At 42.7% G+C, this 24961-nt stretch overlaps 1 protein-coding gene across 1 annotated transcript in view; it reads left to right on the forward strand.

Moving 5' to 3' along the window:
• Window positions 1-6932: 6932 nt before the first annotated feature.
• Window positions 6933-24961, forward strand: part of SMARCAD1 (SNF2 related chromatin remodeling ATPase with DExD box 1) — a 185106-nt gene continuing 167077 nt past the window's right edge. The window contains exon 1 of the mRNA XM_089691627.1: window positions 6933-7064. The gene's annotated coding sequence lies outside the window, so the exon portion shown is untranslated. The remainder of the gene's footprint in view (window positions 7065-24961) is intronic.

A 24961-nucleotide genomic window follows, 5' to 3' on the forward strand; every position in this document is an offset into this window, starting at 1 on the left:
CATAGGTACTGGAAATAGCAGAGGTGTTGAAATTTGTTTGCACACATAGCAGCTATGCACTTTTTGGTGATTAGGGTTTGAAATATTAATTGGCTGCGAACAGTCTGCTAAGGCTGTCGGACTGTCAGCTAAGACTGTTGGGACTTGCAATTCCTTCATTCACGGAAGTCAATGCACAGCCGTGCTGTTTTCAAGTTTGACAGATAAAAAAGACAAAATAAAATTAGTTACTTAATGAATCAAAACTAAACATTCATTCTGCACATCTAAGAAGCACATATTACACATTGTTAGGCACATAGTTAACCCCTTCATTGCCCCTTGATGTTAACCCCTTCTGAGCCAGTCTCATTTCTACAGAGTACAGTATTATCACCGATTACTGTATTAGTCTCACCAGCAATGTCAGTTAGTGTCTCTCCCAGCCAGTGTCTGTTAGCACCAGATTAAAAATAGTCACTGCCCCAGTTTATAACTGGCCTTCACAGCAAGGAGCACATGGAAGGGCGACACATGTCAAACAACAAAAACAGGTTAATTCGATTTGTTTGTAGGCTGGCTGGCAAGTATATCTTTTTCTTTCGAAATTTTGAGATTTTTTTGTTTATATAATAAAAAAATAAAAAACCCAGTGGTGATCAAATACCACCAAAAGAAGGCTCTATTTGTGTGAAAACATTATATAAATTTCATTTGCGTATAGTGTTGCCTGACTGAGCAATTGCCCGTTAAAGTAGTGCTGTGCTGAATAGCAAAAAAATGCTCTGGTCAAGAAGGGGGTAAAACCTTCCGCAGCTTAAGTTGTTAAACACTGTATATGCGTTTTTATGGCCGGTTCTGAATCACACAAGAACATGCTGTGCGTTCCAAACCACATTAACTGGCAATCTGCAGCGGGTGTCAATAAAAAGTTAACGACACCCAAAACGCAGTGCAACTGACCGCGTGGTTTTGTACCATGCGATCCGATTGTAGTGCATCTTAAAAAGTAGTGCATGCACTACTTTTCGTGTGGTGCGATTTCAGCCCATTCAAAATAAAAGGGCTGAAATTTCACTGCACAGAACTACATGTGAATCGCACATTGTGGTTCCTGTGCGATTCAAACCGTATGCAAAATGCACTACATTTGCAATCTGCAGTGGGTGTCACTATAAAGTTAACGATGCCTCAAACACAGGTCGCAAAAGCAACGCGTTTGCCCACCCCTGTTTGCATGGTACTGCAATTGGTACATGCAATTCAGTTGCACTGCGCTTGAAAAAGTGTGCTCTCCCCCACTTTGTCTTTTTCCCTATATTTGCACTGTGTCCACAATAGCATTTGCGTAGGCAGGGCAGAGTAGGACTGGCCATAGAGGGATTACTTTGACGCAGTTGGCCAGCTTAAACATGTATTGCAATATGTGTGAACCAAATATCCCTATTTATTGCATAGTCTGCTTGAAAGGGTATATACCATTGTGCAGAGGATCCTTCAGAATTTCTAGCCTTAAAGGATAAGTTCACCTTTGGGAACATGTCACCCTACCCCCCCCCCAAACAGGTAGTATGGGGAGACGTTTTTCCGTACTATCTGTCAGATTTGAAAACAGCGTGGCCATGCAGGGCTCTGCCCACACAGCCGCATCATTCATTCACAGACTTCCATGAATGAATGAATTGTGAACCACCATGGTAGTTCATTGAACCTTCCTGTCAGAATACACAGGTCTGCGACTAAAAAGCTGTTTGATTATTTTCAGCTAATTTCCATGTATTTTGGTGTGCTGAAAACAAATAAAATATTGAAAAAACCCCTAGACGTCATGATTTGCCACAAAATGCAAAATTGTCTTCAAATTTATAATTTTTTTTTAATTTTTGGTATTTTTTTTATATGATGGGTTTTTAACCAAATTTAAAGTCCACATTACTATTAAATAATTCACATAAGTGCATTTAAGATATAAAATTCCAAAAAAACCTTAAAGGGGTTGTCCGAGTTATGTACAAAAAATATAGCACTGTAAATCTGATGGTCAGCAATATATACATAAGCTAAGCAAGTTTTAGGGAAAAAAAATCTATTTCCTCATTTCCCTAGTTCTCTTCTGGCCCTTTGTTGTTATTTGCAGGTAAACAATCTCTGCCCCTCCCCCTGCAAAGGGGGTGAATGCATGTGCTGCTCTGAGTGACATGTCTGACTACTGGAATACCCAGCAGCATGCTGTATGTGTAAGCCTCAGCCCTGAGTCTGTGCTTCTACTGGTAGAAGGGGTTAATCTTTCCTGAAGAATCCACTGGGTGGGATACCAAATACCCTTGTTTTCTGTGTCTATGGGACAGTCAAGACCCACAAAATCTCTGGACCAAGAAGAGTTGGCAGCCGAGGGTGCTAACAGTCGGTGAAAAAAATGTCCTCCGAGAAACTTTGGTACCTTCCTATAAAGTTCTTCTACCACCTCTCCACATAAAATTGGGATTGATGAAGCAATTCTTAAAATCACTTCCAAGAGATGGAGAATGCTTCAAATACTTAGTCACCAAGTTTCCAGGCCTGTCGGAGGCAAAATTGAAGGAAGGTGTGTTCGTCGGACCAGACATTAGAAGGCTTATAGTTGATCAAACGTTTGTCAATACCATGACGGATCCTCAAAAAGAAGGGTGGGTTGCATTTAAAGAAGTCGTACAGAAATTTTTAAGCAATAACAAAGATCCTCACTGCAAAAAGATCGTCGGACGAATGCTGAAAGCATTTCAAGCTTTAGGTTGGCTGATGAGTTTGAAAGTGCATTTCCTCCAGTCCCACCTTGACTACTTTCCTGAAAATTTGGGAGCTGTGAGTGAGGAACAAGGTGAACAATTCCACCAAGACATTAAAGAGATGGAAAGGAGATACCAGGGAAAATGGAGCATTACAATGATGGCAGACTACTGTTGGATGCTTCAGCGAGACATTCCAGATGCTACTCACAAGCGTAAATGCGCCAAGAGGAGCCTCACAGGGAAGAAGAATCAAGTTTAGTGTGTGTAGGTGAGCTCATTTCAGTTCAAAAAAGGATTTTCATGAAAAAATTGTAATACAACTTTAATTTTATAAGTCTATTTCCATTTATTTTGAGGTATTGCCTTATTTAACATAGTTACCTAAATTGTCAGGAAACGTGATGTCCTATGACAAAATGGAGGTCATTTTCAGATTCAGCGCACCAAATAACATAAAGATTATGTGGAATAACCAAAACAGCTCTTGAAACAAAGTTTTTTGCAGATCTGTGATATCTGCTTGACCGTACATCCCGTATGGCAAGCAGATATTCTGACAGGTCTGTAGAAGACCTGCATGGCATCAGCAATCTACTGATCGCTGGTGTAATGCTTTCCAGGCTCCTGTAGACAAAAATAATAAATGCAAATTTTTTTACCTACAAAGACCTCTTGTGTAAATATAAATTGGTGACCTGTAAAGGCTTTTAAAGCATCTCTTATTGATATTAAAAATGTGTGTACTTTGTCGCCATTGTGCGGGCATGTGCAATTTTAAAGCATGTCATATTTGGTATCTATTTACTCGGAATAACATCATCTTTTATAGTTTATCAAACAATTGGACAATATAGTGGGTTTTTGTGCATTAAAATTCTAAAAAGTGTATTTTTCCCAAAAGATTTGCATTTGAAAAATCACTGCGCAAATACTGTGTGATGTAAAAAATTTCAGTACCCACCGTTTTATTCTCTAGGGAATGAAAAAATATATATAATGTTTGGGGGTTCAAAATAATTTTCTAGCAAAAAAAACCCAGTTTTTTCATGTGAACAAAAAGTGTCATAAAATGCTTGGTCTTCAAGAGTGGGTGATGTGGGGCATAAGCTTCTAATGTTGGCCCTAAAATGCCAGGATAGTAGAAGCATCCCCTCCAAATGACCCCTTTTTGGAAAGTAGACACTCCAAGGTATTTGCTAAGAGGCATGGTGAGTATTTTACAGATCTCATTTGTTGCCACGTTTTTGGAAAACGAAGAAAGAAAACAAAAATTTTTTTTTCTTTTTCAAAACCCTGTGCCCAAAATGATATCTGTAAAATACTCACCATGTCTCTTATCAAATTCCTTGGGGTGTCTACTTTCCAAAAAGGGTTAATTTGGTGGGGGATTTGTACTATCCTGGCATTTTAGGGCCTCCTAAACTGTGATAGGTAGTGGGGAAGTGATATAAGGAAATATGCCCTTTGAAAGCCTGGAGGTGGTCATTGGATTTTGCAGGCCTGTATGTAGCTAGGCTGCCAAAAAGTCTCTTACATGTGGTATCCCCATACTCAGGAGAAGTAGGAGAATGTGTTTTGGGATGTAATTTCACATATACTCATGGCATGCCTGAGCAATGTATCATTTAGTGACAACTTTGTGTAAGAAAAAAAAATGTGTAATTTTCAAAACATTTGTAGCAAAATTTAGATTCCCGGGACTCAACATGCATCTCTGCAAAATCCTTTGGGTGTCTACTCTCTAAAAAGTGTGTGTGTGTGTTTGTGTGTGTGTGTGTAGGGGGGTTGTACTGCACTAGCATTTTAGCACCTCAAGAAATGTGATAGGCAGTCAGAAAGTAAAAGCTGTGTAAATTCCAGTATATATACCATAGTTTGTAGACGCTCTAACTCACACAAGCCAATTAATATACACGTGTTGGGATTTTTTTTTTACCAAAGACATGTAGCAGAATACATTTTGGCCTAAATTTATTACTAACTTTGAGTTCATTGGATATTTGTCATAACCAAAAGTGAAAAATATTGTTTTTTTTAAATTTTCAGTCTTTTTTGTTTATAGCGCAAAAAGTAAAAGTCGCAGAGGTGATCAAATACCACCAAAAGAAAGCTGCATTTGAGTGAAAAAAAGAACATAAACTTTGGGTACAGCATTGCACAACCGCGCAATTAGCAGTTGAAATAGCACAGTGCTGAACAATAAAAAATGGCTTGGTCAGGAAGGGGGGTAAATCTTCGAGGGGCAAGTGATTAACTTAGAATGAAAACGCACTGAACGACATCTGATATGAACCAACCATAAATCACATCACACTACAATGAGTGTGGTGGCTAGTGCACTTGGAGTGGCATTATAAACGAATGGCACCAGAGTGCACCTGCTGAAACAACACATTTTCACGTACTACGGTATCCGATTTGCCTAAGTGTGAATGGGGCCTTAAAGTATAACTAAAAACAAAACTTTTTGTTTTTTTTTTAGTTTTGGATAGAGTGGAAAGGGATTAGAACCCCGGTCAGTTTTGATTGCTGTCTGTGCCCTTTGGGCTTGTTCACACTTGACTCCTTCCCAAACGCCCCTATAGCCTTTGACAGGCGTTAGCCCTATGGGTGGCTTTGAGGCGTTTCATAGGTATTTTTCAAGCGTTAAAACCGCACCACAAAGGTCTATAATGAAGTTAATGGTATTAACGCCCCACAAACGCCTGCCAGGCGTTTGAGGTGAGTCGCCATAGACTTGAATGGGAGGTATTGAAAGGCTTCAACTCTTCCTGACTGGACATGAGGCATCAATTTTGCTGCGATGCTAACGCTTCAGTGTGAACAGCACTGTGTGCTGCTATGTGTATCATTTTCATAGGCGTTTGAGGAGCGTTAATAACGTCCCTCAAACGCCTGCTTACAAAGCTAGTGTGAACTGAGCCTTAAGGAGATTCTTCCTTTTTGTCCTGTTTACCATTATCATTGAAAGTAAATAAAATCACAAATTTTGGGTTGTCCCCAGAAAAGTAACAGAGGGGAAACCTTCCATTGGGAACACTAGGTCTAATGACTTGGAGGGCCCCAAGGAATTCCCTTAAGGCGGAGATCCACTCACCCTGTCAAAAAATAAAAGACTGTGAGGAAGAACAACAAAAAGAAGCGCACCAACCTTGCGCATTACCTCAGTAACCAAAATTTATTAAATAAAAGAATGGTACTCACAAACAGCGAATAAAAACAGGCATGTAAGTCCTCAAAGGGACTTTAAAGGCAAGATGCAAATGCAAACCCCATCATGGAGGAAGCCACTCAGTACAGCTGACGCGTTTCGAAGGACAAGCCTTCTTCCTCAGTGCATTTTTTTTTTTAAAAAATAAAAGACAGCAGCTACAAAAACTGTAGCTGCTGACTTTTAAAAAACAGCTACTTACCTGTCCCTCGGTCCCGTGGTGTGTCCCCCGCAGCCCGTTTCCCCAGCCGTCCTAGGTTCCAGGAGGCCGGCATCTTCAGTGTGGGCACCCAGCTGTGATAGCTTGCGGCTTCACAGCCGGGTACCCACTGAGCATGCGCAAGTAGTGCTGCGCTTCATGAATGGTCCTGTAGTCTTCTGGGACCTGTCACATGTCCCAAAAGACTACAGGGAGGGAGGACGTCTTCCGCTTCTGATCGCCTAGGCGATCGGACCGGAAGTGAGATTGGGTACCTGCCAAATTCAGGTACCAGCCCCCCAAAGATGCCAATCCTTAATGGGGAGTGGGGGAGCAGTCCTTAAAGTGGAACTTCCCCTTTTGGGTGGAGCTGCGCATTAATGTGTAGGGATTTCCTCTCATTTCCTGTTTGGATATGAGAGAGGAAGTGAACGAAAATCTCCAAAATGGGACACAGATGATGAAAACATTTTTCAGCAGGGGTTATACTCTCGCCCTTGCTCTATCCAAATGTTTTCTACTAATTAGTTCTACTTTATTGCATGTTAAGCAGTTGTGTTGAGGCTTTTATTTAATGTATGCATTCTTTATTTCACAGCAGTGGCCAAATGACTTTGCTGCAAAAACTATCCAGTATGACCTAAGCACTATTCCACTGACTAGCTATTACATAAACTGCCTGGCTCAGCTTCCCTCTGAGGTCCATCCTCTTCACACGTTCTCTTCCTTCCCACCTCATCGACGAGCAGCAATTTTCACACCCAGCCGCCAATAGATGGAATCGTAGCGGATCAGCTCAGCGTGTTGACGTCATTCAGGCGCCTCTCCCAGTCCCCGGCCTGGAGGTGTCGTCATCAGGCGGCGCAGGTTGCCGGAGACCCTAGAAGCCGCGGGAAGGGAGCAGGAGGTGAGGAGAGCGGACCGTGTGGTGATGGCTGTGTGTGAGGAGACATGAGCAGGGGAAGGTGCTGGCAGCTCAGTGCTCTGTGTCCCGTCGCTCACACGGACTGTGGATGTGACAGGGAGCCGGCAGCTCTTTGTGTGTGTGAGAAAGGGGCCGCCACACAGCTTCATCACCGGGAGGGCTCTCCATGGACAGCCTGTGTCTTGTGTGGGCTCTGAAATGAAAATAAACTCGCTGATTGAATGAAATGGGGCTGCTGCTGGTGAGCTTGTCATCGCCATTGCATGCAGACGTGTGTATTCCAGTGCTGGAGAAGGCAAGGCCCAGTCATCTCTGTCATGGAGATTTATGTAGCTTTCACCAACAGCATGGATTGTGCTTAGGCCTTAAAATGTGGAACTCATCAGTTGTGTATATGCTCTTTAGAAATCAGACATGCCTGACAACAGCGCAGGCGACAGATTCACGTTCCCATTGGAAGCAGGGTCATGAATTTGTGTCAAGCACCAGGTGTGGAGGAGCACTGAGCCCAGAGTGGCCATACAGTCAGCTGAGCTTCCTCACCACTTCAGCTGCAAGGATCTGCAATTCATATAGCCCGAGACATGCAGTTGTGGATGTGGTGCAGGGGCGGACTGACAACTCATGGGGCCCCTGTGTCCTTGCCCACACTCAAAACACACCCAAAAAAGCCTATAAGAGGTACCAGGGGCATTTCATGGGGCCCCCTACTGATCCTGGGCCCTCGGGCACTGCCCGAGTGCTCAAATGGCTAGTCCACCCCTTAGCAGGTGTTTACATTTAGTCCTACTGCGGGTAAGCAGCAGGGTTAACAATTTTGTGTTTTTTTTACGGAGCGGACACCGGCGAAACACAAACAGATCTTCATGCTACACCAGAATTAGCGGGCTCTCCACTCATCAATCCTGGTGCAGGCAGTCCTCTCTCCTCCAGCCTCTCACTAGCTAGGCAGCTCCCTCAGCCCATCCACTACACTTGTTGGCCCCGTTCAGTCTTGGCCACTCCCACACTTCTCTTACACTCCTCCTCCTTCTTGGACACGTTGACAAGCGCCCTCACCTCAGAACTCGCTCTCCTCTCCATTTGTAATCCTCCATCTGCATACATTCTGCTGCAGAACACACCCAGCGGGTGGGCCTTAGGACCCAGACCACCATACAGGACATATCAATGACAACACACATCAAACTCTGTCCTGTTACTACTTTTCTACTCCACCTGCCACATCCACACACAGCATTGTACTTCGTGATTGCTGAGCGTAGGGATAATCAGAGGTGTTATGCTGAGTGTGGGGATGATCAGAGGTGGCATGCCACCCCTGTCATGCCCAGGCTCAGCAGGACACCTCTGGCCATGCCCAGGCTCAGCAGGACACCTCTGGCCATGCCCAGGCTCAGCAGGACACCTCTGGCCATGCCCAGGCTCAGCAGGACACCTCTGGCCATGCCCAGGCTCAGCAGGACACCTCTGGCCATGCCCACGCTCAGCAGGACACCTCTGTAGGGATGATCAGAGGCGTCCTGCTGAGTGTAGGGATAGTCAGAGATGTGATTGCTTAGTGAAGGTATGGTCAGCCTTAATTTAAATATGGTTTTGGTTTAAGAAAAAATAAAGACAAGTAGATTGAGACCCCAATTTAGTCCCTTGGACAAGTAGGTTTTTTTTTTTTTTTTTTTTAAATTTCCACACCCCTGAGCTGTCACACTGCACACCAGCCAAAGCGTTTTGTACTGGAGTGGGTGGAGCCTGATAGGGATTCAGAGATCTAGATCAGAGGCGGTCAACTTGTAAATTATAATGTGTTTCTAGTGTGCACATGGCACTTTGAGAGGGCAGCGTAATAGTGATGCATTCATGGGTAACTAGGTGCCTTATGTCAGGGTTAGGCAGACTGTTAAAATGAATAAGCAGCAGCAACACACTTTCAGCACCCAAAATTATGATCCTGTTGCATTTTTTTGCAGTGTATTGCTTTAAGTGGAAGTAAACTAAGCCTCCTCCTTGGTGTCAGTGGTTGCAGTCAGCACCCCCCAGTGTTGGTGTCAGTGGATGCTTGTTTAACCCCTCAGCATTGGTGTCAATAGTGGATGCATGTTTAACCACCAGCATTAGGCTACGTTCACACTAGCGTTGTGTGCAGACGGCAGAGAGGCGCTTGGGAAGCGTTTTTACCGCTTCCCAAACGCCTCTGCCAATTCTGCACATTACAGCACATGGTGCTGTTCTAACGGGAGCGTTTGCGTCGTGGCAAAACGGACGCCTCTGGTCGAGTCAGGAGGCGTTGAAGCCTCCTATTCTAGTCTATGGTGCCGCTCTGCAAACACCCGGCCGGCGTTTGCGGTGCGGTTGCAACGCTGTTGCGGGGCGTTTGCGGAGCGGTAACACCATTCAAACTGCATTATAGGTGTTTGTGGGGCGTTTTTAACGCTCGGCAACCGCCGCTAAACCGCGCATGCGGCGTTTGCCGAGCGTTAAAAAACGCTCCGCAAACGCCAGACAACGCTTGCCAAACGCTATTAGGGTGTTTGGCAAGCGTTGGTAAAACAGCCAAGTGTGAACGAGCCCTTACTGTCAGTTGATGCAGTAGTAATCCCCAGTAATGGTTTCAGTGGACATAGTATTGACTGCCATGGGTGTCAGTGGACGCAATAATGACTCTCAGCTTTGCTGTCAGTAGTCACAATATTAACCCCTAGCATTAGTACAAGTGGATGCAATAATAACCCCAGCATTGGTGTTAGTAAATGTGGTAATGGCACCTAGCATTGGCACTGGTGGACACAGTAATGGTGCCCAGCACTGGTGTCAGTGGATGCTGCATTGACACCAATGGATGCCACAATAACATCCAGCATTGATGTCATTGCTGATAAGCCCCCCACACTGGTGGTCATTGGCAGTGCTGTTTACAACCAACAACCCCCCTCCCCCCATTCAGTTGCACTGATAATCAGTGACATCTCTATGATCCATCCACAGTACAGGGTTTCCTTTTGTGCCAGGTGCTGGAGTAGAGAGAACATGTGATTCAAAGCAGGAAGTGGGCAGATCTATATCCAACAGCCTGCTATTGGGTATAGAATTCACGCACTGGGCTTTATTCACTGAATAATATTTCATGAGCTAATGGAATCGTGACACATTTTCTCAAATTACCTCATGAGATGGTGAAAATGTTAATTCACTATCATCTTATAAGTTAGTTACCTCACAAACCAAAAATGAGAACTCATAAAACTGTGTTAAAGTCGATTCACTAAAGGAAATAAATAAATACATGAGTTACATAAGTCATGGTATAGACATGAGGTATTTAGGAAATGTAAAAATATAATAGCCAATTTTGAATACTCAACCTTATTACATAGAAAGCTAAACATGGAAAAACACAATCATTGGGGTTGGTTTACATAAAGTACACTGCTCAAAAAAAATTAAAGGAACACTTTTTAATCCGAGTATTGCATCAAGTCAATTAAACTCCTGGGATATTGATCTGGTCATTTAAGTAACAGAGGGTTTGTTGAACAGTTTCAGCTGCTTCGGTGTTAATGGAATTAACAACAGGCGAACTAGATGGGCAACAATGAGACGACCCCCAAAACAGGAATGGTTTTACAGGTAGAGGCCACTGACATTTTTTTTCCTCTACTCATCTTTTCTGTTTTTCACTAGTTTTGCGTTTGGCTAGGGTCAGTGTCACTACTGGTAGCATGAGGCGATACCTGGACCCTACAGAGGTTGCACAGGCAGTCCAACTCCGCCAGGATGGCGCATCAATACGTGCCATTGCCAGAAGGTTTGCTGTGTCTCCTAGCACAGAGCATGCAGGAGATTCCAGGAGACAGCGAGAGCTGGAATGGGCCATAGAAGGTCCTTAACCCATCAGCAGGACCGGTATCTGCGTCTTTGTGCAAGGAGAAACAGGATGAGCACTGCCAGAGCCCTACAAAATGACCTCCAGCAGGCCACTGGTGTGAGTGTCTCTGACCAAACAATCAAATACATTTCTTCATGAGGGTGGCTTGAGGGCCTGACATCCTCTAGCGGGGCTTGTGCCATAGAGCTTGATTGGCATTTGCCATTGAACACCAGAATTGGCAATCCAGCACTGTGCTTTTCATAGATGAGAGCAGGTTCACCCTGAGTACATGTGACAAATGTGAAAAGGTCTGTATAAGCTGTGGAGAGCATTATGCAAAGACCTCTACAGGCTAGACAATGGCACCCTGACTGCCATTAGGTATCTGGATAAAATCCTTGGACCCATTGTCAGACACTACGCTGGTACGGAGGGTTCTGGGTTCCTCCTGGTGCATAACAATGCCCGGCCTCATGTGGCGAGAGTAGGCAGGCAGTTCCTGGGATATCATGTTTCGGTCCATCGACACTGCCAGTTTGCACTGACTTTCCAGGAGCTTAGTGATGGGCTGGTCCAGATCTGGGAGGAAATACCCCACAACACCATCATTTCATTAGGAGCATGCCCCAACGTTGTCAGGCATGCATACAACAAGCATGTGGGGGCCATACAAACTACTGAGTACCATTTTGAGTTGCTGCAATGAAATGTCAGCAAAATGGACTAGCCTGCTGCATCATTTTTTCACTTTGATTTTCGGGGTGCCTGAATTCAGATCTCTGTGGGTTGAATTTTATTTCCATCAAATGATGGGTTATCTTTGCATTCCTAACACATTACACACTCCATATCAGTATAGATATCCAGCATGATATTTTTCCCCATTGAGATCTGATGTGTTTTCAAAGTGTTCCTTTCATTTTTTTTGAGCAGTGTACAACTAAAGGCAAAACCTTCTTCTTTTTTTTTTCTGTTTTGGATAGAGTGGAGATGGAATAGACCAGTTTTATTGCTGTCTGTGTCCCTGTTAGGAAGATTCATCCTCTCTGTTTGTCCTGTTTACGATTATCATTGAAAGTACAGAAAATCCAGAATTTTGGATTGTCCCCAGAAAAGTAATGGAGGAGAAATCTTCCAATGGCAACGTTGTCTTCAGGGAATGCACTGTCTTAGTGAGTTGGCATATATCTATGGTTTAAAACACTTTCCGACTTTGTTGGCAATAAAAACTGACAGGGGTTCTAATCCTTCTGCAGTGTATCCATTCCACTGGATATTGTGTCGTGATAAAATACCGAATGGTTTTATGAGAATCATCTATGAACTGGAAGTAATTGTTTTTGAATCTGATGTAGTCATAGCGCCACTTTGTAAAAGTGGTGCTATTAAGAACTACCTGAATCTGTTGCTTGTTTTGGTAAACCTATCGGAACAGGGGGCAGGGCTTTTTCAATATGGCACAAGCCATTTAAAAGACCTTACTGCTAGAAACGTGTCTTGCTTTGGTTGTACCTAAACTCAAGCAAAAATGTACTGTATTGCAGCTTACCAGTCTGTAGATGAGGCATTTTTACACTTTCAGAGAGGGAGGGAGAGAGGGCCGCCAGGCAGCCACGAGTGTAGTACTTTGTTTATTGAATAGGATAAAATAAATAGCATATATTGCACTCACAAGTGTCAGAGGATAGGCATATCTCAGAGTTGCAATGTCAAGAGTCAAAGGAGCAGTGGATGTATCCTAGTGAGGACTGTTGGAGCCAATGGTTAGATCACAGGTGCTGCCACTAGGAACCCTTCAGTGGACTGCTAAAAGAGCTGTCAGAGGTGCAGGAGGTTTCTGGTAGATGCTTTGAAAGGCAAGACATGACTTCTTCCTCAGTCCTGAACTTTGACCCTGAACATTGCAACTCTGATGAAGTTTATCCTTTTGACACTTGTGAGTGCAATAAACACTGCTTGTTTTATCATATTCAATAAACTACTACACTAGTGAGTGCTTGGCACCCCTCTCTCCCTCCCCCTGTCTCTTTGCAGGTCTCTGGTTCCCAGCCTAACTGAAGAGGCAGCGGTGCCCAGCCAATTATAGATAGTTGATGACTAATTATCTAGATTCAGCCCATACCTCTGGGATTTCTGTTATCAGACAATTGTTGCTTTGTTACACATTCTTGATCTATATGTTGACACACACGTTTTTGGAAAATGAAGAAAGGAAAATGTATTTTATTACGCTTTCATTTTTCAAAACCTTGTGACAAAAAATTAGATCTGCGAAATACTCATTATGCCTCTTATCAAATACCATGAGTGTGTGCTTTCCAAAAAGGGGTTATTTGGGGATTGTTTATATTATCATGAGATAGCCAAGAAATCAAAAGAGTAAGCTATGCTCTTTGAAAGCCTGAAAATAGTCATTGGATTTTGGGCCCCTGTACATTATTAGCCTACCAAAAAGTCTCTCGCATGTGGTATCCTCGTACTCGGGAGAAGTAGCAGAATGTGTTTTGGAGTGTAATTCCATGTATACCCATGGTATGTTTGAGAAATATCTAATTAAAGTGGCAACTTAATGATAAAATAAAGTTATAATTTTCCAAAAACCTGTGCCAAAAAATAATCTCTTCCATGAACTCAACATGCCTCTCAACAAAACCTTGGGGTGTCTAATTTGCTCCCGTGGGGGGAAAAAAAATTCCTTCCTGATCCCCCAGGAAGCAGTCAGATATTCCTGGGATCAACAACCCCTGCTGTGATGTGGATAAAGAAATCTCTGCCTGAAAAATGTATATGCCGAGCATAGGAGCTACCGCGCGTTGACCACCCCACTCTCTAAATGCTTGGGCATGCACATTTTATTTATTTAAGTGCGGCTGGGGAAATCTTATCCTGCAGTGCTGCACGCACTGACACGTGTATTCTGACAGCAGCATCCTGCTGCTGTCAGAATACACAGATCAGTGCTGCAGCTGATTGCCATGCCTGCAAAGCAAACAACTACATTTAACAATAACACACAGTAGCAATATAACATTAGCTCAATAAAACAGCTTTTTTTTTTTTTTTAAATTATTTCCGTAACTTAACTTTAAGAAAAGTAACCTTTCCAGCCTTTGATTTTAAGGTCTCTAAAAACATGATATTTTCCTGACTACCTGACATCTTTGAAGACCCTTCTTTTACAGAATTGTGCCCTATACTGTGCCATGCTGTATCCTAAACCAAATGTCCACTACGGTGTGATCGTGATGGAATCAGTTTGAGGCAGAGGCCAGGCTGGCCAGTACAAGAGGGACCAAAAAATAGTGTGTCTTGCCTTATTCCATGTTTCCCACAGACACCGTATCTATTTTGCGGTGACTTGTGTTGGGGTACCTGACAGGACATCTGGAAAATGCTTCTCATGCAGCTGGCTATTTGCATCTGGATTTGGGCATTGGGCCACAGTGCCTTCTGTCTATAAAAGGGCCGTGATAATCACTTCCTGAAATTTTAGGAAGGATCCAGTTCTTCCAGTTGCTTTGTAAATAACAAAATCATTATACAGTATGTAGCCTATTGAAATAAATATAAACACTTTTATAATTGTGTTTAGCTCTGTGGGAAGCTAAACACGGCTTAATCATTTGGTCATTGAAGTCTTTTCATAATATAAGTCATATTTAGAATATAGTTGTGGACGCAGAGAGGCTTTTCAGTGACACCAGATGCCTTGTTTATTTGGACTGTTGTGTCTGGGTGAATGGAAGATAGGATGAATACGTCCCGTTTGTCCTTCCAGTTTACTGCGATTAGCTCTTTGTTGTACAAGCAGGCTTTCTGCCCCTTTCTAAGTGGGGAGTTAATGAGCCGTTGGGGAAAACCTCTGTGATTAGATTGCATGGTACCATAGCAGCCAATTTCTTTATTGAACAAATGTCTAAAAAGTGGTATGCTTGCATAAAACCTGGCCACGTACAAATGGTACCCCTTACAGAACAAAGGTTACACTAAGTCTTACCACTGCTCCCAATGTAGTCTGGGCATCCGGGGGGGGGGGTTCTACAAGATTGTCTTTTCCCTCATAAATTCTAAAATGTGTTAATTTTTGGTTGTTGACGATGCACTGTTAGGCTTAAACATTTCTTTGGTCCACAGTTGAATTGTGGAGTTGTTTGGAGAAAAACCACTAAGAAAATCAAAGGGCGTTGTTAAGCTTGTTTCCACCTGAACCCCCGGGCTGGGCTATAAATGGGGGGGGGGGGGGGGGGGGGAATGGGTCCTGCTGAATCTAGGGACAGGCCAGTTATGGTTTGCAAGCACCTCCTGGAAGTTTACTGTGGGCTCTACAGGCCTGTGCTCAAATGTTGGTGGGTGCATTATGCTACTAGTGCTTGCCACCTCACCAGCTTGTACTACACTGCTCGTGCTCGCCACTTTACCATGAAATACTGCAGTGCTTGTGTCTAAAAGGTCAGGATGTACTATGTATGCTGCTGGTGCTTTCCAGATCATGAAAAAGTAATGCAGCGCTAGTACTTGCACCCTGCTGCATATGAGCTGAATTTTGTGTTTTTAGCACTTCAGCAACCCGGTATCGGGTACTCCTGATCTTAGCAGGAACCTGACAGGCTATCTGTCAGGGTGCCGCTGCTTTCTACAGGTTTGTATCCTGAGCCTGATTCGGACAGAGAGAACTTCCCTTTGCTCTCATTTTAATCCTGTAGGCCACCTCACTGGTGTCCCTTTTTTTTTTTGGCACTAAATTTACAGGTACCTAGTTGTGACTATGGGAAAAAAAGAGCTATGGGTTAGCAGTCAGAGACTGGTTGCTTGGTAAAAATTAAACTTCTAGTGCTAGCAGAGATCAGACCTGATCTTGCTGTGGTTTTGTGTACAATGTATCAGAGGTGGCAGTGATCAAAAAAAATTATACTGACACTGCACTTGCTGCTGCTTTCAGTTATCGGGGCCGATCCTGCTAACAACATGTTTTTGGGGACACGATACTATTTGAGGCACTTTTATAGATCTGATCATGCTCAAGATATGATTAATCAGATTATTCAGAGTTAATCAGATTCATCCGTTAAGACAGTATACTAGTAATGGCATTGATCAGTGACCGTGTGACTGCAGTAGTGTGGTGGGCAATCTGACACTAGCTGACCTCTTGGCTGGGGGGAAACCAACTGCCTCTGACGCCATCTATAGTCGCTAGTGACACTAATACAGTGATCAGTGAATAAATGTCATACACTGTAGTAATGACACTGGTGACAGGGCAATCAAAGTGTTAAATGGAGGGAGATCAAAGGTTTAAATGTGCCTAACAAGGTTTATGTAAGTGTAAATGTGCTTCTTCTGCTGGAACAGGGAAAGGGCTCAGAAAGAGAAAATCCAGGCAGAACCTGTGTATGTTTTTGCAGATATTGACACAGGCTGTGCTGTGATTGGATACAGCTGATCAGAAAGTTTATGGCCAAAATCATTGGCTGGAACCTGCTGACAAACTGTAGCAAATCAAAGCACAGTTCAGCAGGGGGTACGCACATTCATGTCCCAAACCTACAACCATGTTTATTTCCAGTACGTTGCTGAGCCTCAAGCTGCTGCTCAATCACAGTAAATCTACTGTGACTGGGCAGAAAGTGGTTAAAAGGCATGTTGATAAATGCTAGAACGCTAAAAGTTTTGCTAATAAAATGGAAGAACTGGAACTGCTGATGCCTGAGGAGGATTTCAATTTTGTTGGAGTAATAGAAGCCTGGCTTGACAGCTCACATGACTGGCTGCCACTGTCCAGGGGTACTGCACTCTATACTGCATGACATTAAATGGGATCAAATTCTAGAAACAAGGAACACTGAGGAAAAATGGGAGTGCTTTAACTACTTAACTTCCTAAAGGTTTTATCCCCCAAAGCATTTTTCTATTCTGCACTGTGCTACTTTAACTGGCAATTGCATGACCACGCAACACTGTACGCAAATGGATTTTTTTTTTCCCCACAGACAGCAGTGTTTTCTTTTGGTGGTATTTGATAATCACTTTTTTTTTTTTTTATATTATATACAGAAAACAGATTGAAAATGTTTAAATTTTTTTCTAAGTTCTAAAACATATCCAATAAAAAAAAATCAAATTTCTTCAAAAACTGAGGCCAAAATGCATTCTGCTACATGTCTGGTACAATAAAATCCAAATAAGTTGTATATCGGTTTGTGTGCAGGCTATAAAGTCTACAATCTATGGTATATATACTGGAATTTACCCAGCTATAGACGCAATACTATAATAGCAATGATCAGCGACTTATAGTGGGACTGTGATAGGGTGGCGGGCAATCTGGCGCTAACAGACACTGGCTGGGAGGGTCACTGACACGTCACTAATGATACAATACAGTGATCATTGAAAATACTTTACCCTAACACTGTAAGTAAAAACACTGGCTGGGAAGGGGTTAAAATCTAGAGGCAAACAAGGGGTTAAATGTGTGCCTAACAATGTGTAATGTTTGCTTTTTATCCCTGTTTTTTAGGGGGAAGAAACAGCCAGATCCCTTTTCTTCTGCAGATAGAGTTCTGTGTGTTTGTAAACATGTGTTTGAACATAGAAGCTGACAATTATAGGCAAGTGAGTTTAACCCCTTGGCGCTAGCACCTCACTGTCCTTTAAGGGGTTTGTGGGAGGCAGGGTTTAGGGTAATGTGACTGTCGTGATTGGCTGTCACAGCGGTCACATAATCGGAAAGGTCCCAATCGCAAGTAGTAATTGGGGCCTTTCCATGAGGCGTCTGTAAATGTGCCGGAGGCGCTCACTGTCTGCACATGTTTGTTTACTTTTGGTATGGAAATATGTGGTCGCTCGGCCCAGCTACCGAGAGTAGTATTTTGGACTAGGGTGGTGCTGTGAACATAGCCTATCTTTATTTCAGTAAGGCATTTGATACATAATCTAATAAAAATGTTCTGCAAGCTAAGACTCCTAATGTAATTACACACGGATTATGAAAACTTTCATTATATGCTATATTGAGTGTACATACTCACAAAGCCGTTAAAGCATTTGTTTTGTGTAGATTGAAATATACCTGGTTGATCCTGCCTTCAGCTGCCTCTCCGATCTTCTCTGTGTCCTTATTGTAGGCTAAGATTGTGTAGACCAGCCGTTGTCCTGTACTGGGCATCTTCGTGTTTCAGTTCCCTTCTAAGTTATTCCTTTCCTCCTTGGATGCAGATGCCATCTGAATAAAGTGAAAACTAGTGTCAATCATCTTTGACTGTCCACACCAGGGGTCTCCAAACTTTATTAACTTTATAATTTCATTTGAATTACTCTTCTGAAACATTTTTTTTTTAGTCATTTGACTGGCACATCACCAAAAAGGGCAGGCCAGACACAGACTCATACTGTAGAGAGCATACCTCAGCAGAGTAATAGAAGCTTTTCCACAGGATCTTTCCCTACAGATGCCAGAGAACAGGAAAAGATCATTTGAATGACACAACAGTGCAGGAATAAGGAGTTTTAAACATCAAAGTACAGGAGCATGATTTATGTGACTGAATGGCAATTAATACTGCTCTGTTTAGTATCACTTTATTCCTTAGGTGGTTCAGTGGACATGCAGTTGGCTAAAGGATAGTTACCAGAGTGTAGTTGTAAGTGGGGATCATTCAGAACAGAGAACAGTCACTAGTGGTGAACCACAAGGTCTGTACTAAGTCCTGTTCTATGCATTCTATATGTAAGTGTTATAACTAAAGTGTTGATGGGTAAGGTTTGTCTTTTTGCTGATGACACAAAGGTGTTTAATAGGTTTGATATCCCTGGAGGTGTCTGCATCATGGAAGATGATTTGGCATTGCTGGAAGATTGGTCAAAGCAGTGGAAACTGCAGTTCAATGTTTCTAAATGTAAAATGCATTTAGGGAAGGATAATCCCTGGCAAAGTACAACAGTAAGGGTGTGGTGTTGGTCAGCACTACAGAGGAAAAAGATTTGTAAGTACTTGTCTCAGATGATTGCAGAATGAGCAGTGTGGCCAGGTAGTGGGAACATCGAATTCTAGGATGCTTCACTAGAGGGGTCACCAGCAGGAGGAAGGAGGTCCTGTTTCTGCTATATAGAGCTTTAGTGAGACCTCATTTAGAATACCGTGTCTAGTTCTGAAGACCTCACATACAAAAAGATAGTTATAAGATAGAACGAGTCCAGAGCTGGTGAAAGGTCTAAGGAATAAAACATATCAGGAAAGACTTAAGAAATTTAATATGTACAGTCTGAGGGAAAGGGGAGACATGACTATTTTTAATATAAAACCAAAATCAAGAACATGGGGAGATGACCTGAAACTAGCCAGGGGAAAGTTCCTTATCTTAGAAAGTATTTTATGGAAAGGGTCATTGATGCTTGGAATAGATTTCCAGAAGAGGTAGTGAGCCAGTCAACAGTAAGTGGATTCAAGCATGCCTGGGACTATGACAAATGCGGCGTCAGACCACCTTTGCTTTACCGACTTGTGACCAATGGCTGGTCAACCTCACATTGCACTGTTAGTGATGGGCAACAGCGACACTCAGCCTCACGCTGCACAAAGATTTTCCAGCTTGCAGGACCACAATCTAAGTGCCAACATACTGAGAGCAATTGTCACTGGGTTTGGGTAACTAAGCAATTAACCCTTTACTCTTCCACCAGATAGAGGTTTGCTCTATTAACCGTTCACTATATCAGCAATAGTAATTTATGACTTTAAATAAATGTCTGTACATACACTCTCACCTCAGACAGGTATATCCAGAGAGTTACCAAGTAGTACTTCTCTTCAAACAGACAGCAATTCTTTGTTCCGCATTGGTGCATTAGAAACAATTTAACCACTTTTCAAAACATTGTTTAACCACTTGCCCTCCTCAGAACTTACCCCCCCTTCCTAACCAGGCCATTTTTTGCATTATGGTGCTGCGTTACTTTAACTGACAATTGCGCAGTTATGCAACGTTGCACCCAAATGAAATTTGGGTCCTTTTTTTTCCGCAAAAACAATTTAGCTCTTTCGGTGGTATTAGATCGCCTGTGCATTTTTTTATTTTTTGCGATATAAAAAAAACAAAAAGTCAACAATCTGCTACATGTCTTTGCTAAAAGAAATTCCCAATATGTGTAAATTGGTTTATGTAAAAGTTATAGCGTTTACAAATGGAGGTGTATATATACTGGGATTTTTAATTTTTTAAAATTATTTTTACTAGTAATGGTGGGATCAGCGACTTCTAGCGGGACTGCAGCAGGCATTCTGACACTTGGAGGAGCTGACTTGGTGTCACATCCCCAGTGACACCATTACAGTGAAAAGTGCTTAAAAAAAAAAACACTGACACTATATTAATGGCAATGGGCAGGAAGGGGTTAACATGAGGGGCGATCAAAGGGTTAACTGTGTGCTGGGAGTGTTTTACTGGGGGGTGGTGTCTGTGTCCTTCACTGTAAGCACACTGCATTGGATGGCTGTGTTGTGCACAGCCATCCAGAGCAGTGTGCCTGAGCTGACAGGGAGGAGAACTGTTAGTAAACAAAACAGCTCTCCTCCCCATCGGAGATCCTCGGTAGTCACTGGTTGCTGGCGACTAATCAACAGCTGGGACCCAGTGATTGACAGCCGTGGCTGCGAATAGCGGCACGGGTAGGGCACGCGTGCCCCCTACATGGGGATGCAAGATCACGTATACAGTGAGGAACAGAAGTATTTGAACACCTCTTGATTTTGCATGTTCTCCCACTTAGAAATCATGGAGGGGTCTGAAATTCACATTGTAGGTGCATTCCCACTCTGAGAGACAGAATTTAAAAAAAAATTCAGGAAATCACATTGTATGATTTTTAAAGAATGTATTTGTCTTGCACTGCTGAACATAAGTATTTGAACACCTGAGAAAATCAGTGTTAATATTTGACCTCTGTAATTGCAAACAAAGGCTTCTGTACCAAACATTTCCTGTAGTTCTTGACCAGGTTTGCACACACTGCAACAGGGATTTTGGCCCACTCCTCCACACAGATCTCCTCTAGATCTGTCAGGTTTCGGGGCTGTCGCTGAGCAACACGGAGTTTCAGCTCCCTCAAAAGATGTTCTATTGGATTTAGGTCTGGAGACTGGCTAGGCCACTCCAGAACCTTGATATGCTTCTTATGGAGCCACTCCTTGGTTATCCTGGCTGTGTGCTTTGGGTCGTTGTCATGTTGGAAGACCCAGCCACGAACCATCTTCAATGCTCTGACTGAGGGAAGGAGGTTGTTGCTCAAAATCTCACAATAAATGGCCCCATTCATCCTCTCCTTAATACAGTGCAGTCGTCCTGTCTCCTTCGCAGAAAAGCACCCCCAAAGCAAGCATGATGTTACCACCCCCATGCTTCACAGTAGGGATGGTGTTCTTGGGATGCAACTCATCCTTTTTCCTCCAAACACGACGAGTGATGTTTAGACCAAAAACTTCTACTTTGGTCTCATCTGACCACATGACTTTCTCCCATGCCTCCTCTGGATCATCCAGATGGTCATTGGCAAACTTCAGACGGAGCTGGACATGTGATGACTTGAGCAGGGGAACCTTCCGTGCAATGCATGATTTTAAACCATGACGGCGTAGTGTTCGACAGTGACCTTTGAAATTGTGGTCACAGCTCTCCATGTCATTGACCAGCTCCTCCCTTGTAGTTCTGGGCTAATTCCTCACCTTTCTTATCATCAGTGATACCCCACGAGGTGAGATCTTGCATGAAGCCCCAGTCTGAGGGAGACTGACAGTCGTCTTTAGCCTCTTCCATTTTCTAACAATTGCTCCAACAGTTGATCTATTTTCACCAAGCTGCTTGGCAATTGCCCCGTAGCCCTTTCCAGCCTTGTGGAGGTCCACAATTTTGTCTCTGGTGTCTTTTAACAGCTCTTTGGTCTTGCCCATGGTAGTAGTTGGCATCTGACTGACTGTGGGGTGGACAGGTATCTTTAAAGAGCTCAGACAGGTGCTACTAAGTTAGATTAATGAGTGGAGTAGAGGTGGACTTTTTAAAGGCACAGTCACAGGTCTTTGAGAGCCATAATTCTTGCTTTTTCTTAGGTGTTCAAATACTTATGTTCAGCAGTGCAAGAGAAATAAATTCTTTAATTCTGAATTTTTTTTTTTAATTCTGTCTCTCAGAGTGGGAATGCACCTACAATGTGAATTTCAGACCCCTCCATGATTTCCAAGTGGGAGAACTTGCAAAATCGCAGGGTGTTCAAATACTTCTGTTCCTCACTGTATACATGTGATTTTGCGCACCCATGCCACCCTGTAGCAGTATATCTGCTATAGGGTGGTCTGGAAGCAGTTAATATTGAAAAGGTAAACAATGGTGCAAATAAAATATTTACATGAACAAGGGTATTAGAAAGAAAACAGAGATGATAATGCAACAGAAAAGAAACTAAGCCCAGGTTCACACTGGATCTGACTTTGAAATCGTGCAACTTCATTTGAGAGACATCTGTGCAGCTTCATGCACAGATGTCTATGTAAATCGGACCCCAAATCTGCAAAAGTAGTGCAGGAACTACTTTACTAATCGAATTCAAAGTCGGAGTCGCACCGATTAGAACCATTCCATTGCTGATCACTAGATGTGATTTGTAATGTGATTTGAACAGTCAAATCACATGACAATTCTCATCAGTGTGAGCCAGGGCGTAGGGCTCACTTTTTTAAAAAGAAAAAAAGATAAATTCCCTCCATGCCCCCCTTGCTGCAAGTGGAAATACTTATCTGATCTTCTCTGACCTAGCAGCCGGCACTTTCCTACTCCTGTCCAATGCTCTAGGATGTGGCTTGGCCCTCACTGTCCTCCCATACAGCGCAGGACTGCTAGTTCTTCATTGTGCGTAATGATGTCAGAGAACTCCGACTGACTTGGCAGCATATTGAAGCAGCTTCTGGGAACCTGTCACATAGAGAGTAGGGAGAAATGTAATGTAATTGTACTTATTATTCCCCAGTCAAACTAACTATAACCATTGCAATGAAGGGGGGCACACTACTGTATGGGTTAATTTAAAAGCAACTTGGAGTTGGAGCTTTAACTACTTTTCCTCCAGAAGGTTTTTATCCCCCTTCATTTTTTGCTATTCAGCACTGCACTACTTTAGCAGACAATTGCTTGGTCATGCAACACTATACCCAAACTAAATTTATATAATTTTTTTTCACACAAATAGAGCTTTCTTTTGATGGTATTTGATCACCACTGGGTTTTTATTTTTTATATACGCAAAAAGACCAAAAACTGAAAAAATGTTTTCTACAGTTATAAAACCTATCCAATCAAAAATCAAATTTCTTTATAAACTTAGGCCAAAATGTATTCTGCTACATGTCTGGTAAAAAAAAAAAATATATATATAAATCCCAGTATGTGAATTTGTTTACATGAAAGTTTAGTGTCTACAAACTATGAATCCTGGAATTTATGCAGCTATAGACGCTATATTGTAATGGCGGTGATCTGTGACTTTTATAGTAGGACTGTGATAGGGTGGCGTGCTATCTGGCGCTAACACACTCGATGGAAGGTATGCTAACTTGCTAATTGACACTGATGTCGCTAGTGACAATTAATTGATAATTCTGTACACTGGCTGGGATGGGGTTAACGGGAAATCAAGAGGTTACCTGTGGGCCTAACAAGTGTGAAGTGTAAATATGTGCTGCTTTTACTTATAGCTTTGGCTTTTTTTTCTCCCTACTTTTCAGGGAGAATGGCTAAATCGAGGTCTGTGTATAAAGTCCTATGTGTTTGTAAACACAGGACTTATCTGTGATTGGCTATAGCCGATTAGCAGGTCCACATCCAAAATCATTGGCTGGGATCTGCTGACAAAAGTGCGTTGTAGCCAGTGACAGTGCGGGTCAGCAGGGGATGTGCATCCCGAACCTGGAAGCTGTACGTGTACAGTGGATATAAAAAAATCTACACACCCCTGTTAAAATGTCAGGTTTCTGTGATGTAAAAAAATTAGACAAAGATAAATCATTTCGGACTTTTTCCACCTTTTAATGTGACCTATAAATTGTAAAACTCAGTTGAACAACAAACTGAAATCTTTTAGGTGGAGGGAAGCAAAAATAAAAATCGAAAATAATATGGTTGCATAAGTGTGCACACAATTAAACCAATACGTTTGTTGAAGCCCCTTTTGGTTTGATTCCAGCACTGTCTTTTTGGGTATGAGTCTGTCAGCATGGCACATCTTGACTTGGCAATATTTGCCCACTCTTCCTTGCAAAAACATTCCAAATCTGTCAGATTGCGAGGGCATTTCCTGTGCACAGCCCTCCTCAGATCAGACCACAGATTTTCCATCGGATTCAGGTCTGGGCTCTGGCTGGGCCATTCCTAAACTTGAATCATGTTCTGGTGAAACCATTCCTTTGTTGATTTGGATGCATGCTTGGGGTCGTCATGCTGAAAGATGTCTCTTCATGTTCAGCTTTCTAGCAGAAGCCTGAAGATTTTGTGCCAATATTGAATGGTATTTGGAACTGTTCATAATTCCCTCTACCTTGACTAAGGCCCCAGTTCCAGCTGAAGAAAAACAGCCCCAAAGCATGATGCTGCCACCACCATGCTTCACTGTGGTTATGGTGTTCTTTTGGTGATGTGCAGTGTTTTTGCACCAAACATATCTTTTGGAATTATGGCCAAAAAGTTCAACCTTGGTTTCATCAGGTCATAACACATTTTCCCACATGTTTTTGGGAGACTTCAGATGTGTTTTTGCTAAATTTAGCCAGGCTTGGATATTTTTCTTCATAAGAAAAGGCTTCCGTCTTGCCACTCTACCCCATAGCCCAGACATAAGAAAAATACGGGAGATTGTTGTCACATGTACCACACAGCCAGTGTTTGCCAGATATTCCTGCAGTTCCTTTAATGTTGCTGTAGACCTCTTGGCAGCCTCCCAGACCAGTTTTCTTGTCTTTTCATCAATTTTGGAG

The sequence above is a fragment of the Staurois parvus genome, unplaced genomic scaffold, assembly GCF_062004578.1.
Source record: "Staurois parvus isolate SC_StPar_1 unplaced genomic scaffold, SC_StPar_1.0 ptg000566l, whole genome shotgun sequence".
Classification (NCBI taxonomy): Eukaryota; Metazoa; Chordata; class Amphibia; order Anura; family Ranidae; genus Staurois; species Staurois parvus.